The sequence below is a fragment of the Globicephala melas genome, chromosome 20, assembly GCF_963455315.2.
Source record: "Globicephala melas chromosome 20, mGloMel1.2, whole genome shotgun sequence".
NCBI classification, from domain to species: Eukaryota; Metazoa; Chordata; class Mammalia; order Artiodactyla; family Delphinidae; genus Globicephala; species Globicephala melas.
In genome coordinates, this window is record NC_083333.1 from 47,594,122 (window position 1) to 47,615,058 (window position 20,937).

General features: G+C 51.9%; 1 long non-coding RNA gene across 1 annotated transcript in view; it reads right to left on the reverse strand.

The window, feature by feature from the left end:
• The window catches only part of LOC132594280 (uncharacterized), a 231,542-nt gene that overhangs the window by 10,930 nt on the left and 199,675 nt on the right, over positions 1–20,937 (reverse strand). The window contains exon 4 of the long non-coding RNA XR_009560465.1: positions 3,286–3,402. This is a non-coding gene — a long non-coding RNA (uncharacterized lncRNA). The remainder of the gene's footprint in view (positions 1–3,285; positions 3,403–20,937) is intronic.

The window sequence follows — 20,937 nt, forward strand, 5'->3', positions numbered from 1 at the left end:
AACTATAAGCGAGGCATCTGGCCTCCAAATTCTCTGATGAGAAACCGGGATTCAGAGAAGTACAGCTGCTTGTGTGAGGTCACCCAAATTTGGAAGAGGAACAGCCAGGATTTGGCCACAGGACTGCTTAAATCCCAAGTTTGGGGTCCTCATTATCATGTTCTACCACCCAATGAGGTAGAGGGATCAAGAACTGGGCGATGGCTTCCTGAAAGTCTCTGATTCCAGAGTTTTAGTAGGAAAAGAGCTGTAGAGGTGAACTGAGTCAGCAATAGCTCCCCACCCTGGCCCAGTCCTGGGGGCCTCAGACCCTTGAGGTCATTGCAGTCCTTGGCCTGACCAAGTCTTTGTCATGCATCAAAAGGAAGGCCCTTTGTTCAAGTGTGAATGGTTACTATTAAGATAATTTTAAAAAGGGATTCCAGGGCTTCCCTGGTGGTCCAGTGGTTAAGACCCCGTGCTTCCAATGCAGGGGACGCCAGTTTGATCCCTGGTCAAGGAACTAATCCCCACATTCCTTGCGGCGTGGCCAGAAGAATAAAATAAAATAAATAAATTTAAGAAGGGATTCCTTTAAAGGGTTCCTGAAAGCCTAGGAGGTTTGGCTCATTGGGTATTTGCTCAGTCAATGAATACCGCATTACTTATCTTTTGCTGTCAACAAATTATGCCCCCTCCCCCCCAAAATTAGTAGCTTAAAATAATAATAAACATTTATTAGCCTTCACAGCTTCCATAGGTCAGGAATTCAGGAGTGGCTTGGCCAGCAGTTCTGGCTTAGGGTCTCTCACGAGGTTACATTGTATGTTGGCCTGGGCTGTAGCCCTCTGAAGGCTTCACTGGGGCTGGAAGATCTGCTTCCAAGATGGTACATTCCTATGACTGGTATTGGTGCTGGCCGTGGGTGGGAGGCCTCAGTTCCTCTACGTGTGGAGCTCTCCACAGGATGACTCACAACATGGGGGCTAGCTTCTTCTGAGCCAGTGATCCGATAAAGCAAGGCAGAGCCACTATGCACTTTATGACCCAGCCTCAGAAGCCATAGAGTGTCACCTCTGTCATACTCTACTGGTCACTAAAATCACCCTGATTCAGTGTGGGAGGGGACTGCAAAGGGTGTGAATACCAGCCGGAAAGTATCGTTGGGGGCCACCTTAGAGGCTGGCTACCACAGATACTGAAATCAAAAGAGCATTTTGTAGAGGTTAAAAGCGGATCCTTGAGTTGTTCAAAGACAGGCCAAATATGACCTATAGCATTAAATACCAGGAGAGTCTCTGCCTTTGGGGGAGATAGGAACTGAGAAAGGGCCCAAGGAGGCTGCTGGGGAGCTGATCATGTTTATTACTTGATCAGGGTGCAGGTCACATGAACATGTTTACTTTGTGAAATATCATTGAATACGATGTGTGTACGTTTCTGTACGGACATGATGCTCCAATACAATACTTTGAAGGGGATCCTCGTACTTGAAAAGGTTTGGAGCGATTCGTGTGTTCAAATCTTCTCATTTTATGGAAGAGAAAACAGGAGGACTCAGAGAGGGAAGGTGACTTGCTCCGGGCCCTTTGGTGGGTCAGTGGTGGGGTCTTGTTTTCTTCCCCATGTTATTATGATTTTCTTTTCAAAACATTTTTATTGAAATATAGTTGATTTACAATGTTGTAGTAGTTGCAGGTGTATAGAAAAGTGATTCAGTCATATATATACTATAAGATATTGAGAATAGTTCCCTGTACTATGCAGTAGGTCCCTGTTTCCTTGTTGCTTATCTATTATATATATATAAAATATATATATATAATATACATATTATATATATATTATATATATATTATATATATAATATATATATATGCTTCATTGCAGGCAGAATCTTAGTTCCCCAACCAGGGATTGAACTCGTGCCCCCTGCAATGGACGTGCAGTCTTAACCACTGGACTATTTTATACATATCAGTGTGTATATTTTAATCCCAAACTCCTAATTTATCCCTCCCCAGAGGTGGGGTCTTGGACTGGCATTCGAGCCTCCTGGGTCCTGGGAAAGGCCTTTTGCAGGCACTGTGGGCACAGGAGCAGCAGACGTCAGAGGGCTGGGGGCTCCATTTCCTTGCTTCTTCTCCCCAGCTCCCCCAGTGATGCTCCGGAAATGAGAGACTGCGCCAGGGCTGTGCCAGGGTCCAGCTCATACAGCCCCTCCCAGCTTGCCCGCCCTGGGGCCAACTGGGGTGCTCTCTGCCCGCAGCCGACAGCCTGGGTGTTCAGGGAGAGGCTGAGTCTCAGGAGAGGACCTTGTCGTGAGGCGGGGAGGGGACGAGGGCTGGGGTGCGTGGTTGCTTCTCTGTATACACACGTCTGGTAAAAACCGCCTCTCACTCAGCAGACGGTCCCTCTGCCTTGGTTGGACCTCAAGGCCTTTCAGGGCTGCGACCCAGCCTTATTCAACTCTGGGTCTCTTCCATCCGCCTGCTCATCCCCGCAACCATCCATCTAAGCAGATCTTTCCTGAGCATCTATTATAGGTGCTAGAGATACAACAGTGAACAGAATCGGCAAGATCCCTGCCCTCAGGGAACTAACACTCTAGTCAGGTAGACATAATAGGTAAGATACAGAATATGGGCGGCGGGGAGTTCATAGGAGCGTGAGTGTGTGTGTTTGTGTGTGTGTGCAGTTGTGTCCGGGAAGACTTTATTGAGAAGATGACATCTGAGCCAAGACGTGAGGGAGGTGAGGGGCTGAGCCTAAGGTTTTCTGCAGGAAGAGTATTCCAGGCTGAAGGAACAGCAGCGACGAGGCTCAGAGGCAAGGACATGCTTCGCATGCCAAGGAGTAGCAAGGAGGCCAGTGAGGCCTGAGCAGGGTGAGTGAGAGGAAGCAGATCGTGCAATGGAGACCCCGTGGCTCAGGCGCCGTCAGAGCTGGCCTTGAACCTCAGGGCTGCAGTTCTCCAGCTAGGTGACCCAAGGACTCCTGGCTGTACAGGCAGGATGATACCACCTCCCTCACAGGGGCTTTTGAGGCTGAAACTCAACTTTGGCTTTAGTGACACATCCACAAAATTTGAACAAGACAGACGGTCCCGTTTCACCCACCTCCACTGGCATGTAAGCTCCTTGAAGGCCAGAGATCTTGTCTGTTTTGTTCACCATTAAATCCTCAGACCCAGAATCACAGACCTTACAGTGAAACACACAATGACAATACACTGTGATGATATAAGGCTTGGAAGGGCAGTGCAGTCAGCTGAGGGCGCTCTTAGCAAGGAAGCCTAAGGTGTACCTGGAGAACGGCAGGGAGGGCTTCCTGGAGGAAGTTACAGCTGGGACCCGCTGATGAGTAGGAGTCAACCAAGGCGTCTTCCAGGCAGAGGGAACAGCACGCACGAAAGCTCAGAGGCTGGAAAGAGCAAATTATTTGGAAGAAATTCGATATGCTAGAACAGAGCATTAGGAGGGATAAAGAGGCAGTGTGGCAGAGGGCTGTGGGTCTAGAGGGACCAGAGCGGGGATGGCTAGGAATTGGATGAGCAGAGTACTGTGTCCTAAGAGCAATGGAAGACCCTGGTACCCATGCTGGATGTAACAGAGGACTTGGCACATAAAAGTGAGATGAAGGGGGAAAGAGGGAGGAGGGAGAGAAGAAAGGAAGGAAATAAAATGAGAACCAACCACAGCCTAGTCTCACACCAGTTTTCAATAGCACCTGCAGCTCAGCGGGACTCCTGGGAAATCCAGCCCATGACCCCTTTGCCAGCCAACAGTCCCTAAGGCCTCCCAGGACCAAGTCTGTCCTGCTCCCTCCCTCTCTCTGCGCTCCTGGCCAGGGAGGGCAGGGTGGGGCAGACGGGCCACAGGGTCCCAGCAGTGGACAGAGTGTTCTGGTTCAGCGGAAGGACCTTAAACTCCGAGACAAGGACACAGCGGTAAAGGATGATGTGACTGAACCCCTGGTTCCGCGGTGAGCAGACCCCAGGTGTGTGAGTGGGAGCAGTTAAATGCCATCATTACCCTTTCTCCGATGGTGTTTTTTATAGTCTTTTTTTACTACTGGCACTAAAGGTTCTGGACTCATCCTGGCGGAGTGGAGGACATCACTCGTAGGGCTGACTGCTCTTCGTGATATAAAAAAATGACAAGACCCGGCTTAATCTTTCTGATAACTGTGTTCCGCGCCCCCATCCATCTCCACCATGGGGTTTGGGTGAAGCTAGAAGACAAGAGCATCCCAGCATTTAAGAATGAAAAATTAAGTGCCCTTTTTAAGCCCAGCGTGGAGCTCCTGGGCTTGGTGTTGTTCTGGAGGTGGGGGGTTGTCAGGGGTGGGGCGTGAGAGGGGGTGGAGTGAGAACAAGTAAACAGTGTCACCTCCAGGTCCTGGGGCAGGGGAGGAGGACAGTGGGTCCCATACAGTGTCATGGGAGTGTCAGCCTGAGCGTGTGTACTTAGCAGTGTGGGTGAGTCTCCTGCCCACCTGGGTGGGCCCTTACTTGTGCATCTGAGTCTCCATCCATGAGGGTCTCTGGTTATGTTTTTGTGTGAATGTCTGCGCCTCATGGTGAGTGACTAACACAGGAGAGTGGAAACGGCCCTGCGCTGCAGATCGATTCGATTCTCAGCTCTGCTTTAGTTACCTACGGAGCCCTTTGTAGGTCATTCCCCGTCTCTGGGCCTCAGTTTCCTCATCTGTAAAATCAATGAGTTGGGACCACATGAAGCCAGAGTCTTCAAACCAAGCACTCACTCCCTGGACGCTCCTGGGAACGCCACATCCCTCCTTTTTGCCTCCATTTTCCCATCTGTCCTGTGAGACCCTTGCTCTAGTGGACCTCCAGGGCTGTTTGTGCCCTGGGATGTGAAGACCTGAGAGTTGGGGGGCCAGCAAGACTTCATGAGGCCCAGGTTCCAGCCCAGCACCCCAGCCTTGGCCCAAAGCCAGCTCCCAGGTGTGGCTTAGAGCTTTCTGCTTGTGCCCAGGAGAGCAGCCACCTGTTCCTCTCCGTGCCCCAGAAATGGCCAAGCACAGGGCCGACTCTGGGAACAGGGTGCAGAGGGCAAGAGCACAGGGCCTTCAGCCCTCGCCTTCGTTTCCAGATTTATTTATCAGTTGTGTCTGTGACCTGAGCCTCAGTTGCCTTACCTGTGAAATGGAAACAAAGGAGACAGGAGGCCTCTCCCATGGGATCCGATGAGCTATACCTCATCCATAGTTAAGCGCTATCACAAGGGCACCCCACTCACGCAGACCCCTAAACAGAACTTGCCTGTTTGCCGCTGCCTAATCCCATCTCTGATTGCCTTCTTCTCCTTCTGTGGAAGGATGACAAAGGGGACAAATGGCCCTCTTGCGAAGATGTGACGGAGAGGGAGGGGAAGCTGAGCTGGGAGACTTTGGCTGCCAGAGGACTGGTCTGTCCCGGAAGAGGCCAAACATTTGTCGTTAATAAGAGTGAGAGAAAAAAACCCTGTGAGAAGCTCCCTCCTGGGCCCGGGCAGATGCACAATCCCTTTATCACCAGCAACGTGGTTTGGAAAACAAGATGACAGGCTGATAGGCCCCGGTTATCTGGGGTGGCAGCATTTATCTGGGAAGTTTCCACAGGGTCCCTGTTGGCGTGTGTGTTATCTGGGCTCGAGCTGCTGGGGACTTGGGGCCCCTACTCCACTGGGCAGGATGGCAAGGGAGGGGCAGATGAGGACCTCTTGTGTGGCTGGGAAGATGTGTGGTTAAGAGTGGCCAGGGCCCTGGGGCAACTTGTCCCAGAGATTTGGTGTCACCGCTGGAGCCCTTGCCAGGCATAGATGGCGATCTCATTCGCCCTGGTTGCAGGAGAATCCATTCCATTTTACAGACACTGAGGCCTGGACAGGTATGTCACTTGCCTAAAGGTGCCCAGGCAGAACCAGGATTTGAACCCTGGTCTGCTTGATTCCAAAAGCACTGGCCCCCAGAACAAACACCATGACCAGGGCAGAGTGGACCTCAACCCTTTGCAAAGGAGTGACACTTAGCATTTCCAGAGATGGTTTGGGTCCATTAACCTTGTTGATCCCACACTGGCCTGGGAATAGATAGCTTGAACTTTTTGCTTGTTCCCATTCTACAGATGAGGAAACAGAGGCCCAGAGAGATACAGCCCTTTGGCCAAAGTCACCCACGTTAGGGCACAGCTGGGACTTTGAACCCACTGCCCTGGCTCGGAGTCATCCAGCAGCCCTGGCCTTCTTCATCCCCAAGGCCTTAACAAGGAGGGCTTTCTCTCCTCTCTGACCTGCTGAGGTCATTACCATCTACACCACTCATGTGGCCCTTAATCATTTACTGCCTTTGCAGACAGCCTTGGTCAAAAGCAATAAAGTTCTGGCTCAGACCAGACCTTGTGTTGCTGCCATTTGTGCACGTGGCCCACCTCCCCTGCTGACTGGAAGGGCCTGGAGGGCAAGAACCAGGTGGCTGGATATTTCTGTGTTTTCCCTGCACTGCTGACATGCTGAGGATGTTTGGTAAGCAAAAGCTCAGACTTGGATCTGATGCTTGGAGCACTGGGCAAGGAGGAACCGTAGGGGATAGGGCCAGTGGGAGGGGTCGGCACCTCACATTCTCCAGGACCAAAGTTGAACCCAGATTCTGCTCCATCCACGTCAGCCAATGCTGCTCACACCCTGCTGTCCCATATTTGGTGACTGAAACCACAGCCATGACTGGGCCAAGCAGACCCCTGACTCCCTGCCTTGGAACCACCACCAATTCTGCATCTTACGCATTTCTTTTAGACCCGGCCGCCATCTTGGACTACTGCAACAGCCTCCTACCAGGCCTCCCTGCCTCCAGTTGCAATCAGAGTCCTCTTCTTCAAATGCAAACTGGAGCTTGTCCTTCCTCTGCTTAAACCCTCCAGGGCCTCCAAGGCCTTCAAAATGAAGTTCAAATGTCTTAACTCCCCAAGAGCTGGCTCTGACCCACCACTCCAGCCTTACCTGCCGCCCTTCCTGGCTGCACTGAACTCTGGGGTTCTCAGAATGTCCCCCTCACCCTGCCCTGGGCCTTTGCACATACACATCTCTGTCAGGAGTACTCCTCCCTGCCCTGGCTCCTTTCATGGTGAGTACCTCCTCATTCTCCAGGTCTCAGTTTGGGGTCGCTTCCTCCAGGAAGCCTCCCCCGATCCCTACCAGTTAGGTGCCCACTTGTCCACGCAAGCTTTTGCACACACCTATTATGGCCCTTAAAACACAGACTGGGAATCGCCTGTGAACTTGCCTGCTGTCTGTCTCTTCCATTAGACTCTGAGCTCCGTGAAGACAAGGCCCGTGTTCCCGTTTACGGAGGCTGGTTCTCAGTGAGTACTTGTGAAGGAACAAGTGCTTGACAACACCCTCGCTCTTCCTGAATCCCTTTAACTCCTCAAAGGGACTTGAGCAGACAGCTCTAGGGTACAGGGAACAGAGGTCAGGGAGCCCACCCTGGGTTTTTCTTCTTTCTTTTTTTTTCTGCTTTGTTAATTACCTTTTAATGTTTGTGATATTTTTGATATACAGTTTAAGACTTTAACTTTCATTTTTAAAATGAAGCGTATCATTTGTACAAAAGAACATGTAAATAACATACATACACTCTTTGAATGATGATAATAATAATAAAACAATAACCCTGTACTCACATACCAGTTTAAGAAGAGTTTATTTCCAAAACTTTCAAAGCTTGTTGAGCTCCTATCATATCGCATTAACCTTTCTCTCCAGAGGTAACCAATTTTTAAAATTTCGTTTGCATTTTCTCTATAGTTTTATCACATATGGACAAATCCTAAACAATATACAATTTAATTTTGTATATTATTGAACTAGAATCATACTTTCTGGATTCTTTTGTGACTTTCTTCTTTTTAAAACTAAACATCATCTATCACCCACGTTGATACATCCTCCTTAATGCATGTGTGGTATTATATGCTGTTTCACAATTTATGTATTCATTCTTCTGTTGTTTCCAGTTTTGGGCTATTACAACTGGGTTGTTCTTAAAGATTACCTTCCCCACTCATTCTTGGGACCTGTCCTGTCCTGTGACCTCCTATCAGCCTCCTGCTGCCACACCGCAGCCCACTCCCCAGAGACGGAGAGTGGGGAACGAGGTTCCCAGTCAGGGCTGCCTCTACAGAACCCCTAAATCCACCCACGAGTCAGGGTGTGGTTGCCTGGAGGAGACCTGGGGCTCGGGGGCTGGCTGAGCGCTCCCCAGGCCTCCCCTTCCCCTCTCCACCCTCCCCCCAGCCTCATGAGCTGCTGCACTGCCCTCCCCAGCAGCTGTCTGGATCCAGGCCCTCCCCCTGCTCTCCAACTGCCCAGCCTGGCAGAGGGCGTGGGACCGTGCATCCTGGTGTGTGTATCCAGCTGTTGCTTGCCACAGCTGGCTGCATCAGGCTCTGCAGAGCCGGGGAGGGCAGGCTGTGCCCTCCCCTTCCTCCCACTCCATTTAATGCCCGAGACTGGGTGAGGGTGAAGAGAACCTGGGAACGTTCCTGGCTGGGGACAAGACACATTTGTTCAGTCCTAGGCCTGGACTGATGGACTGATGGCGTCCCCTCCTCCCTTCCTTCTTGCATTCCTGGGCCCTGACTCTGCTGGATGCCTTCACTCAGGACTCTGAGAGGTGGTACCATTCCCCCTTGTAGGGCCTCCATTTTCTCTTCTGTACAATGGGATGTAGGTTGCTTTGGGAAAGCCCTCACCTTCTGGGGAAGGGCCTTGGCAGGCCGGAGAACAGGAGTGGAGCCCTGCTTGGAGATGATGCCTGAAGCGGGTAGGGGAGCAGTCAGGGGCTGGGAGGCTAAAGGGAGGAGGCTGTGGGAAGAGTCTAGAAGGGAGGGAAGCGCAGAGCACCTGGGCCACAGCTGCACTGTGAGACCCGCTCCCCAGGGCAGGGCAGGGCGGGGCTTTCCGTGGTGCTGCAAACAGCACCGGCCTTAAGGAACCAGGAGGGCCAAGGGCTGCAGAGGGTGGGCGGAGGGTGCCGTCCTGCAACCCGTCCACTCTGGCAGGCCGGGCACCGCACAGCCACTCATCTGGCCAACCAGCCAACAAGTGTTGATCACCTGCCTGCCTGCCTAACGTATGCCAGGGAAGGGGCAAGCCTCTGCCCCGACCATCAGAGAGCCCAGCATAGCAACAACAGGAACCACCACGGGGCAGAAGCAGTTGAGTGGCCCGGATATGTGGACTGCCTGTGTGCCACACCCTGTTTCCTGCACTTCCCAGATATTAATTCATTTTTAACCCTCACAACACCCCTCTGAGGTAGGTACTCTTGTCATCACCCCCATTTTACAGGTAAGGAAAATGAGGTACAGAGAGATGAGGTTGTTTGCCCAAGAGCATCCAGTTGAATTCCCAGGGGAAGAGCTGGCATTCAAGCTTGGTCCTCTGGCCCGGGAGTGCCCTTCCAACCCCTGTGCCATCCTGCCTCTTCCCCAAGGAGTTCCAGGAAAGACACCTCAGGGCCACTGTCTCCTCAAATACATTCTCCACATTCCACAGGCGAGGGAAGCAGAGCTCAGAGTGGTTAGGCGACTTGCCCACCAGAATTCCATCTCATGTCAATCTGACTTTAAGGCCGTATGTAAATGCTATACTGTAAATAGAGCTGCAATGAACATGGAAGCAACCTAAATGTCCATCGACAGACGAATGGATAAAGAAGATGCGGCACATGTATACAAAGGAATATTACTCAGCCATAAAAAGAAACGAAAGTGAGTTATTTGTAGTGAGGTGGATGGACCTAGAGTCTGTCACACAGAGTGAAGTAAGTCAGAAACAGAAAAACAAATACCATATACCAACACATATATGTGGAATCTAAAAAAAAAAAAAGGTTCTGAAGAACCTAGGGGCAGGACAGGAATAAAGACGCAGACGTAGAGAATGGCTTTGAGGACACGGGGAGGGGGAAGTGCAAGGTGGGACGAAGTGAGAGAGTGGCATGGACATATATACACTACCAAAGGTAAAACAGATAGCTAGTGGGAAGCAGCCGCATGGCACAGGGAGATCAGCTCGGTGCTTTGTGACCACCTAGAGGGGTGGGATAGGGAGGGTGGGAGGGAGACGCAAGAGGGAGGAGATGTGGGGATATATGTATATGTATAGCTGATTCACTTTGTTATAAAGCAGAAACTAACACACCATTGTAAAGCAATCATACTCCAATAAAGATGTTAAAAAATAATAATAATAAAATAAATAAATAAATATATGCAGGCTATAGTGCCTTCTGTAACCCAGGGCACACCCTAGCTTTCATGACCTGAAGGTCAGGGTGGAAGCTTTCTTCTGGAGGGGCAAGTTTTCTTTGGACAAAGGTTCCTGAGCCAACTGAAACAAGGCTATCAGAAACACATAGAACATACAGGTGCGTGCGTGTGTGTGCACTGCCTCGTGTGGGCATCAGCCAGCCAGCAACCTGGAGCCTCATTTAAGAGGGAAACAGGATTAGATACAGGGCATTGAGCCACAGTGGCTGAAAATGCCTCCAGATTGACCCTTACCCGGTCGTGGGATCTTGGGCCAGTGTCTTTGCCTCTTTGACCCTAAGTTTCATCACCAGAAAAATGAAGCAAAATAGCACTTACCTGACAGGGCACAAAGTAAGGGTCCAATACTGTTTCAGTTAATCCTCACAACAACCCTCTTCTATCACTAGCCCATTTACAGATGGCAAACGAGGCACAGAGAGGTTAAGTCATTTGCCCAAGGTCACACAGCTGGAAAGTGATAGAGTCAGGATTTGAATGCAGGCTATCTGACTCCTGAGTCCACAATCTCAACCTTTGCCCTGTTGTGAAGTAATAACAATAATAACACAGGCACTGAAGACCTCTTGGGCTCCGGGCTTCGGGCTAACATTTATTTCACCTGGGTAATCAGATAAATCATCTAGGCAACCTCTTCTTTCCCAGACGAGGAACAGACTCAGAGAAGGGAACGGATCTGCCTGGGAACTCCCAACTCCCATCTCACACTCTTCTGGCAACGACATGGGGAAATCTTGAAGCCCAGCTTTGTCATGAGGAGGTGGCTGCCCCTACCCTGCCCACAGGCATCCTGTGCTGGGGACAGACACAAGCCCATCTGTCTCAAGACCTGGGTGCCCAGATCCTGTAGCCTGGCCTAACCCCCCTCACTCACCCCCATGCCCCAGCCTCTGCTGGTACCATCTGGTGGGTGGCAGGGTGCCCGCTCCCAGGGTTGGGGTGCCAGGGGCCAAGAGGGGAGCAGCTGGGGGGCTGGGCTGACCCCACAAGCAGCAGCCCAGCCCCAGGGCTCCGTCTGGGGAACTGCAGCAGGGTCACTGCCTCTCCCAACCCCTGGGCGACAGTAAGGGTCTTCCCCTACCCCACCAGCCATGCCAGATAGCCTGAAACCAGCTCGAACTTTTTGCCATTGGGAATTCCTATCTCTGGGAACTCATCCCTGCCCTACAGTTTCCTCCAGTGAAGGAACATGCGGTTCAAAGACTTCCCAAATGTCCTAACCAGAGTATTGAGCTCGCCGAAATGCCATGGGCTGTTGAGTAATAGCAACTCACACATCTGGGCTCTTACCATGTGCCAGGCTCTGTTCTAATCCCTTTACAACCATTAACTTTTTAATCTTTGCACAACTCTATAAGGTAGCTGTAATGACTATCTGCATTTCACAGATGGGGAAACTGAGCTACAAAGTAGTTAAGTAACTTGCCCAAGACCACATGGCTGGCACGTGGCAGAGCTGGGATTAGAACCCAAGCAATCTAAGTTCTGAACATTGATTTTGTGCTTCCTACAAGCCAGGTGTCGTTCTAAGGGTTTTTTTGGGTATGGATTAGTTCATTTAATCCTCAGAATGTTGTTATTATCATTCCCATTTTACAGATGAGGAAACTGGGGCCACTGAGAGGTTGTGTAGCTTGTCTCAGGGCACACAGCTAAGAAGAGGAGGTGGTGGGATTTGAACTCAGGCAGCCTGGCTGATCACAAGGATCCCGAGGGCTGTGGGTGAAAACACTCGTGAAGTGTTATAAGTATAGCTGGACTGGGTTGTTTGTGTTTTTGATATTGAGCTGTATGAGCTGCTTATATATTTTGGAGATTAATCCTTTGTCAGTTGCTTCATTTGCAAATATGTTCTCCCATTCTGAGGGTTGTCTTTTCGTCTGGGCAGAAGACCTAAAAAGACATTTCTCCAAAGAAGATACACAGATTACCAACAAACACATGAAAAGATGCTCAACATCACTAATCACTAGAGAAATGCAAATCAAAACTACAATCACCTCACACCGGTCAGAATGGGCATCTTCAAAAAATCTACAAATAATAAAATGCTGGAGAGGGTTTGGAGAAAAGGGAACCCTCTTGCACTGTTGGTGGGAATGTCAATTGATACAGTCATTATGGAGAACAGTATGGAATTTCCTTAAAAAACTAAAAATAGAACTACCGTATGACCCGGCAATCCCACTACTGGACATATACCCTGAGAAAACCATAATTCAAAAAGAGTCATGTACCACAAAGTTCATTGAAGCTCTACTTACAATAGGCAGGACATGGAAGCAACCTAAGTGTCCATTGACAGATGAATGGATAAGGAAGATGTGGCACATATATACAATGGAGTATTACTCAGCCATAAAAAGAAATGAAATTGAGTTATTTGTAGTGAGGTGGATGGACCTAGAGTCTGTCATACAGAGTGAAGTAAGTCAGAAAGAGAAAAACAAATACCATATGCTGATACATATATATGGAATCTAAAAAAAAAAAAAATCGTTCTGAAGAACCTAGGGGCAGGACAGGAATAAAGATGCAGATGTAGAGAATGGACTTGAGATCACAGGGAGGGGAAAGGGTAAGCTGGGACGAAGTGAGAGAGTGGCATGGACATATATACACTACCAAAGGTAAAATAGATAGCTAGTGGGAAGCAGCCGCATAGCACAGGGAGATCAGCTCAGTGCTTTGTGACCACCTAGAGGGGTGGGATGGGGGGGTGGGAGGGAGACGCAAGAGGGAGGGGATATGGGGATATTTGTTTATGTATAGCTGATTCACTTTGTTATATAGCGGAAACTAACACAACAATGTAAAGCAATTACACTCCAATAATGATGTTAAAAAAAAAAAAGAATATCTGGAAGTTGGGCTCCTTACTTCCCTCTCCAGTCCAGCGGCCTCCTTCTGCTTCCCCTCTCCCTCGCTCCCCTTTTCCCCAATATCCCATCCCCAGCGGTCACAGCCAGGGAGGCAAAGCACAGGAAGCCAAGAGCATCTGTGAGCCAGGCAGGCGGGCGGGTGCAGGCAGAGCCTGCACACGCTCAAGACGTCTCTTCTGTGGCCAATTAAACAAATTGCAGCAAAACAGCATTTTATTAGTATTTGCCCATAGCAGTCTGGGGCTGCAATAAATTTCCTCTGGCTGCAGCCCTGGAGAGGCGGGTGGAGGGGGGTTGTGTATGCCGGGAGAGATCGGTGCCATTGATGGGGGTGTGGGGAGCAGGGTGTGAGAGACAGAGCTGGCGTGTTAACCAGGGGATGGTGGAGGAGAAACGTCAGGACCAGCCCTGGGGGTTGGTGGGTATCAGAGTGGCTGTCTTCCCAAACAACCGCTCCGCTTCATCATGGACACAGTGAGTTATGAGGTGGTGGTGCGCGCTGCACACCAGCATCGGTGCCGATGGAGCTGCCTGCCCGGGTGGTGCTGGGGGTGGGCAAGTGAGGGTGGGCTCGGAAGCCCGGTGCCTGGCTGTGGGTCCCACCCAACTGCATGGCACCTGCCCTGGGTCCAGCCCTCTCCATGGGATACCCGGTTGCTGAGGCTGTGTCCTCGCTGGTCCCTCTTCCTCCAAACTCCATTCATTCATTCATTCCTTCAAGAAATATTTATTAAATGCCTGCTGTTTGCCAAGTCCTGGAGTGAACTGTCTGTAAAGCATGCCATTCTTCTGTTTAAAAAATCTTTATTGCTTCCCTGCTGCCTTCAATCCTGAGCTTCTGAGCCTGGTGTTCAAGATGCTTCCTGGGCTTCCCTGGTGGCGCAGTGGTTGAGAGTCCGTCTGCCGATGCAGGGGACACGGGTTCGTGCCCCGGTCCAGGAAGATCCCGCGTGCCGTGGAGCGGCTAGGCTCGTGAGCCATGGCCACTGAGCCTGCGCGTCCGGAGCCTGTGCTCCACAACGGGAGAGGCCACAGCAGTGCGAGGCCCGCGTACAGCAAAAAAAAAAAAAAAAAGGATGCTCCCTGAGCAGGCTCTGCTTCCCATCTTAGCCTTTTCCATGGCCACTCCTCTCTGCCTCCCTAACAAAACTCATGATGAGAGCAGCTCACATGTATGGAACGTGAAATGTCAGTGCCATGGGTCCCATGCTTTACCTGTACTAGCTCATGGCATCCCGGTCACAGCCCTCCGTGAGCACAGGCTAAGTTCTCCTGTGGTGACAAACACCTCGCACGTGTCAGTGACTTAAGCAACCAAGGTCGTCTAGTAAAGTACGTGTCTAGTGTGGGTGCTCAGGGACTCTACTCATCGGAGAGACTTGGAGATTCGGACAGATCGTGCAGTCACATCTCTAACCCCTTTGGGCACTGCCCTGGGCCAGAAAGAAAACCAGAAGCTGCTGGAGGCCCTCCCGCCGACCGTGAAACATCCAGGTCTGGAAATGACACTTCTGCTCACTAGCTCGTCGGCCTAGACTAGACACAAGACCCCACCTAACCACAGCGGGGCCAGAAAATCCCTCCCACCCGTGCCTGGAAGGGGTGAGAGCCAAGAGTGGTAAATAGCATTAATGACTACCACAGCTATTATTAACACCTGTAACAGATGAGGAAATGGAGGTACAGAGAGGGTAAGCAAACTGCCCAAAGTGACCCAGCTAGAAAGTGGAGCTGGACTTCTAACACGGGCATTCGGATCCGGTTCTGCAAAGCGGCCTCAGTTTCTCAAACCCAGCTTCCCTTACCCTGCATGCTTTGCTCATGCTTCGCCTCTGCAAAGGATGCCCTCCCACCGCTTCTCTGCCTGACCAACTCCTACTCAACCATAAAGACCCTTCTGGATACCCCCTATTCTCTCTGGTTCCAGGCAGAGGGAAACTTTCCCATCTCTGAGGCTGCACAGCACCCACAGATATCACCACTACGGCACTGATCGCACAGTCTTGAGCAGTTCCGGTGCCCTGCTGAGGTCACAGGGGACAGGGCCTGCTTTATTGTCCTGGCATCCTTAGTGTCTCACGCTGGCATTGAACTGGCCTGGGGCTGCCTGGCAGAGGTCGGGAGCAGTAGGCATTGAGGCCTAGCTGGTACATGTAGTGAAAGCTCACCACCCCTCCCCTTCTGGAAGTTTCTATACCTAGGCCCTCTCTTTCTCGAGACCCCAGACTAATGAGACATGAGGCTGGAGGAAGAGAGACAAGGTGGAACTCGGGAGGTTGGCTGGGGGAGGGGTGGGCGTGACGGAAGCAGCAGTCTCCCCCTCCCCTGCCCAAAACCTTCCTGAGGGCACCGAAGGGTCACCAGATCCCGGGACCTGCCTGTAGCCCTACCTCCTGGCTTTGGGCCCAGCTGTCGGGCTGTTCCAGTTGAGAACTCTCAGTCACAAAGGTGTTTTTTTGTTTTGTTTTTAATTACATCCCCTCCTCTTCCCCCACCCATCTCCCGGCCTTGAAGGGGCCAGCTCAGGTCAAAACAGTCCTTTCCCACCCTCCCAGCAAGTATCACTGGGTTTCAGGAGCTGGGTGCCAAGGGGCCCCCGGACCAGCCCTCCTCTTACCACGGCCTGGGTGGAAGGTGAGCAAAGGGAGAGGAAGGTGGGTTAGGGGGGCTCAGGCCAAGCCCCCCTCACGCTCAGTGGCAACCGCAGCACCTGGCCTCGCTGCTCTGCACCTGCTGGAAAGAGCCAGCCCCTCAGCCCGTGTCCTGCCCTCCCCACCCCACACCTCCACTCGCATTCCTTCTCCTCCAGGAAAATGTCCTGATTTTTTAACAGCTGGGAAACCATGTTTCCTTATTCGAGTGCCCTTCCTCTCCACTGCTGACATCCCCCTCCCTGGGCTGGCACACAGTAGGGATTCAGCGAGTATTTGCCGAGGGCATGAATGAATGAAAAAAATTCCATTCAAGCGAGACAACATATCACTTGCCATGTCCCGGTGGAGAAACGGGGCCTGAGAATCCCCATCTTCATCTTGTCATTAGAAGGATCATTATTTTGCTGATCATGAGTCATCCCACCCCACATCTTAATATCTGAACCCCTAATGACATCTAAATCCTGCTGGTCCCTCAAGAGCAAGGCAACTACGGTCTCACTGCTCTCAACAGGGTTATACCAAAGGCCGAGGAAATATGCCCTCAACTGGTCAGCCAACAACATTTACTGAGCACCTACTGGGTGCAGGGCATGGCTGCCTTGGATGGGCACCCTAACTTGGAGTGCGTGGGATTTGGGGCCTGGGATTCTCACAGCAAGGCAGGGAGGTCAAGGCTCAAGGCCTTGGATGCCTTGGGCTGGGGTCCAAGGTGATGGGCCAGGGCCACTAGGCGGGAGAGCAGGACTGGAAGCTTCATCCTGGTCTGGCTCAGCCACAGGGGGTGAGGGAACCCCAGGGATCGTTCGAGTCAGTGGGTGAAGAGCACTATTCTGCAGTGAATCAAGTGTAGTACGTCTAGGGCAGGCTCCAGCACTGACAAATGTCCTGGGGGTGGGGTGGGGTAGAGGTGTCAACAGAACAAGGCTAAGGATGGCAGTAGGACTGGGGGAGACCCCTGTGACTGGCTGGAGGGAGGAGGGGACCCATAAATCTGTATGATCACGTGTGCAGCCCACTAGGTTAACAAAGTACTTTCCTAAGCACTTGTCACCCCTAGCCCAGTGAGATGTTATTTCCATTTCACAGATGGGAATCCTGAGGCTAATTTACCAGAGATCACACTAGCGATGAGATGAATCTCAACCCAAGTCTTCTGATTACAGAATGTCTTTTTTTTATGATGCCAATTTGTCTGATACTTCTGGTTCACGAGGGAGACAAAGGAACACCCCAAGGCAGCTTCCAAGCCCCCTCCCAAAAACAGCTGTGGGAGGAGAGCAGGGAGAAAACAAGGGCCCCCATCACTTCAGTGGTCCTACTGCAGAGCCCACTGCTCCCAGGCTGTCCTCCAGGACGCGCTGACTCATAGCCCTGAACGGGAACGACGCTTCGGGGCCTCCATGATGCTCTCTTGGGCTTCTTGTTAGCCTTAAAATGTACAGTCCTGAGAGGCGCATGGCTGGTAAGACTATCCCACTTGAAGAAGCTGAAACTCAGAGAGGTGAAGCGATTGGCCCAAGGTCATACAGCAGGTAAAGGTCTGAGCTGGGGCTAAAACTGTGTGACTCGGAGACCCTTGCTCTCTGGGTCCTCTCTGTGTCCCCATCTACCTTCCCACCCCCCTTCCCATATGGAGAGATGCCAGGGCCTGGAGCTGGAAGTTTCTGGGCATCAGACTCTGCCACTCTCCTCTAAGATAGCTGGGCCTTTATAGAGAATTCCCAACCTTCTCCCCAGAGAGAAACTCCAGGAGTCTGGCCCAGGCTCCAAGTGGCAAGGCTCTGGCTAGGAGTTTGGGCTAGAAGTGGCAGATTTCTCTAAAGACCCAGCTGGGTGAGTCCTCCCTTTGGGGCCCCCAATCTCACCTCCCTCCTGGTTTGAATAACCAGTGGGATCTTGGGCGCATGAGTGGACCCCTCTCCCCACTGGGCTGCTCCATGTGGAGGAGACAACAAAGCGGGTGCTGGGCAGGGCTGAATGACAGCCGCAGGCCCCAGTGGTGGACGATGACGATAACTGCTCTCGACAGATGAAGATGCAGCCCAGGCAAAAGCTACATCCTATTTGGCTTTTAATTTGGAGGCCCCAAGAGTGAATTCTGAAGCTCCCTGCTCTCGTCCTCACGTGCAAAGTGGATCTGACTTTCAGGAAATGACCTGAAGTGAAACCACATTACTTATCAGAGTGTCTCTGGGATTCATCGCCTTCTCGCTCCCTCCCCCAACCCTGAAGGGATCAGGGCTTCTGCTTGGGTCCCCTCACACACACCTCTATCTCTTTTTGTTTTTTTGGCTGCGTTGGGTCTTTGTTGCTGCGCGCGGGCTTTCTCTAGTTGCAGCGAGCGGGGGCTACTCTTCGTTGTGGTGCGCGGGCTTCTCATTGCAGTGGCTTCTGTCGTTGCGGAGCACGGGCTCTAGGTACGTGGGCTTCAGTAGTTGTGGCTCGCGGGCTCTAGAGCGCAGGCTCAGTAGTTGTAGCGCACGGGCTTAGTTGCTCCTTGGCCTGTGGGATCTTCCCGGACCAGGGATTGAACCCGTGTCCCCTGCATTGGCAGGCGTTAACCAGTGCGCCACCAGGGAAGCCCTACACCTCTATCTTACTGAGGGGCAGTTAGCATGGCCCAGGTCCCTGGAAACCTCAGAGGTGCGTGGGTAGACAGCAGTGTTCAGCTCTAAGCTTGGACTTGGGAAATCACCACCAATACTGTCATAGAAATCAGATGGCATAGATGTCATTTGTCATCTGCAAATGACAGCCTGTTGGCTAAATCCAGTTGGCTCCACGCTGGTTTTTTTTTGGGCCACAAGCTAAGTATGATTTTTAAAATGTTGAAAAAATGAAAAGAAGAAATTCTGTGACATGTGAAAAAGATATGAAATTCGAATTTCAGCATCCTTAAATAAGGTATAATTGGAACACAGCCATGCCCGCTCGTTTATGTATCATTCGTGGCTGCCTCTGTGTATCACAGTGAAGTAGTTGTGACAGGGACAGAACAGCCCACATAGTTCAAAATGTTTACTCTCTGGCCCTTTACACACCTAAACGCTCATTTCCCCCAGGTGAAAGCATTTAAGAGTCAATCGGGGGACTTCCCTGGTGGTCCAGTGGTTAAGAATCTGCCTTCCAATGCAGGGGACATGGGTTTGATCCCTGATCAAGGAACTAAGATCCCACACGCCGTGGAGCAACTAAGCCCGCACGCCACAACTACCGAGCCTGTGCTCTAGAGCCCGCGAACCACAACTACTGAGCCTGCACACTCTGGAGCCTGCGAACCACAACTAGAGAGCCCATGCGCCGCAACAGAAGATCCCGCACGCCTCAGAGAAGGTCCTGCGTGCCACAACTAAGACCAAATGCAGCCGAATAAATAAATAAATAATTTTTTTAAATTTTAAAAATTGTTAAAAAATAAATAAAAGACGATCGGTGGTGGTGGCGATGGTGGGAACAGAGGAGGCATCATCATGAAGCCCCCTCCCCCTCCAACCGTAGGCAAGATGAGGGCGTGTCTGCTACCTCTTCCACGTGCCCCCATCTCAGAGGCGGAAACTGATCCTCATGCAGCAACGCACAGGTGTCCCTTTGTCGGGCACTAACTCTAATCAACCCCTGCGACAGAGAGCGATAGAAAGATGACCAAGTCCTGCTTCCGTGCTTGGGTCTTCAGGGCTGTGTGTATCGACGGTCCACCACTGCAGGAAGAAGCCCCGGGGACAATGGTGAGTGCCCCTTGCCCCGACATTCAGGTGTTCACAGTCTGGGGTGGAAGGTCTAGACAGACAAGTAAACAGAAAACCAGCATGTGGTGGGTGTGACTTGTGAAGATGTGCCCCAGGGAGCGGAGGAGACAGAGGGGGTGGGAGCCGAACCCAGCCTGGCCTGAGGGAAAGCTTCCTGGACAAGCATCTCTTAACACCGGCAGCTCCTCAGACTCACCAGAGGGCTTCGAAAACCATGCCATACATGAGCCCCCCAGGGCTTCTGGTTCCTTCTGTCTCAAGTGGGTCCTGGGCACGGCTAAAGTCTCCCCGGTGATCTGAAGGTTCAACCAGGGCTGTGAACCCTGAACCAGGATGAGTAGGAATTGGCTGGGTGAAGTGGGCAGAAGATGGTCCAGACAGGGCAGGGGACAGACACGGACAAAGGTAGGGATGGCCTGCACACATGGGTGGCTGCCTCTGCCCGCGGGCCTCGGGGTGTCTCCCCGCAGCAAGTCCCCCCACACATCTCAGGTCCTCAGGCAGCCCTTCTCCCTCAAGGAAGTACCGCCCCCATCCCGATAACCCCCTTATCTCTTCAGGAAAAGTGCTGATCCAATCAGACTCATTCACAAACGGAGCCAATTCCCTGGGCTCAGTAAAAAGAATGTCCCTTGGTGTTAGATAAGGGAGGAAATGATATTCCACACATCATTAGTTCCAGCGCCCCCCGGGCCCCGTTCCCTCACGCCCCAAACATGCTGTGATTTAATCCTGGGGCGGAGATCTCTCCAGGCCCAGGTGAGAAGAGTTTTTGAGCCTTCATTTCCCCTTCTCCCCGGCCAGGCCCCGTGGAATTCCCTCAGGAATGAGGCCTGAAGGAGGGGGCGTGTTGGGGGTCGGGGTGCTGGTCCGGGCCTCCCTCCTCTGGCCGGTCCAGCCTCTCCGTCCTCCAGGCTGGGCTCCGCGGCCCTGTCTTTGATCGCTCAGGTGATGGCTGGGCCTGCACCGACGCAGGCAGGGAATAGAGTTAGCACCCACGCTCTGGGAGCCCTGACAGCCCGTTTAACAAGGTGTCCAACACCCCATTTCCTCTGCACTTCCTCTCGCCTTAATCCTTTTATGCGAAACTCACTCAGGAGCAAGCCCTGTGAAATTGAGGCCTCTCTGTACACACGGCCTGGCCGCTCCCTGCTCCTCCCCGAGCTCGGCCCCCTCCCATCCCAGGCGCCTGGGAAAAGCAGGGCCAGGCAAGGGGAGGGGACCTGGGTGCCCCAGAGGGTCACCTCCAAACTCTGGAGGGTGGGCACCAAAGAGGTGGCTTAGAGTCGCTGACCCAGAGGTGGGGCTACTGGAGCTGCCTCTCGGGCCTGACACCC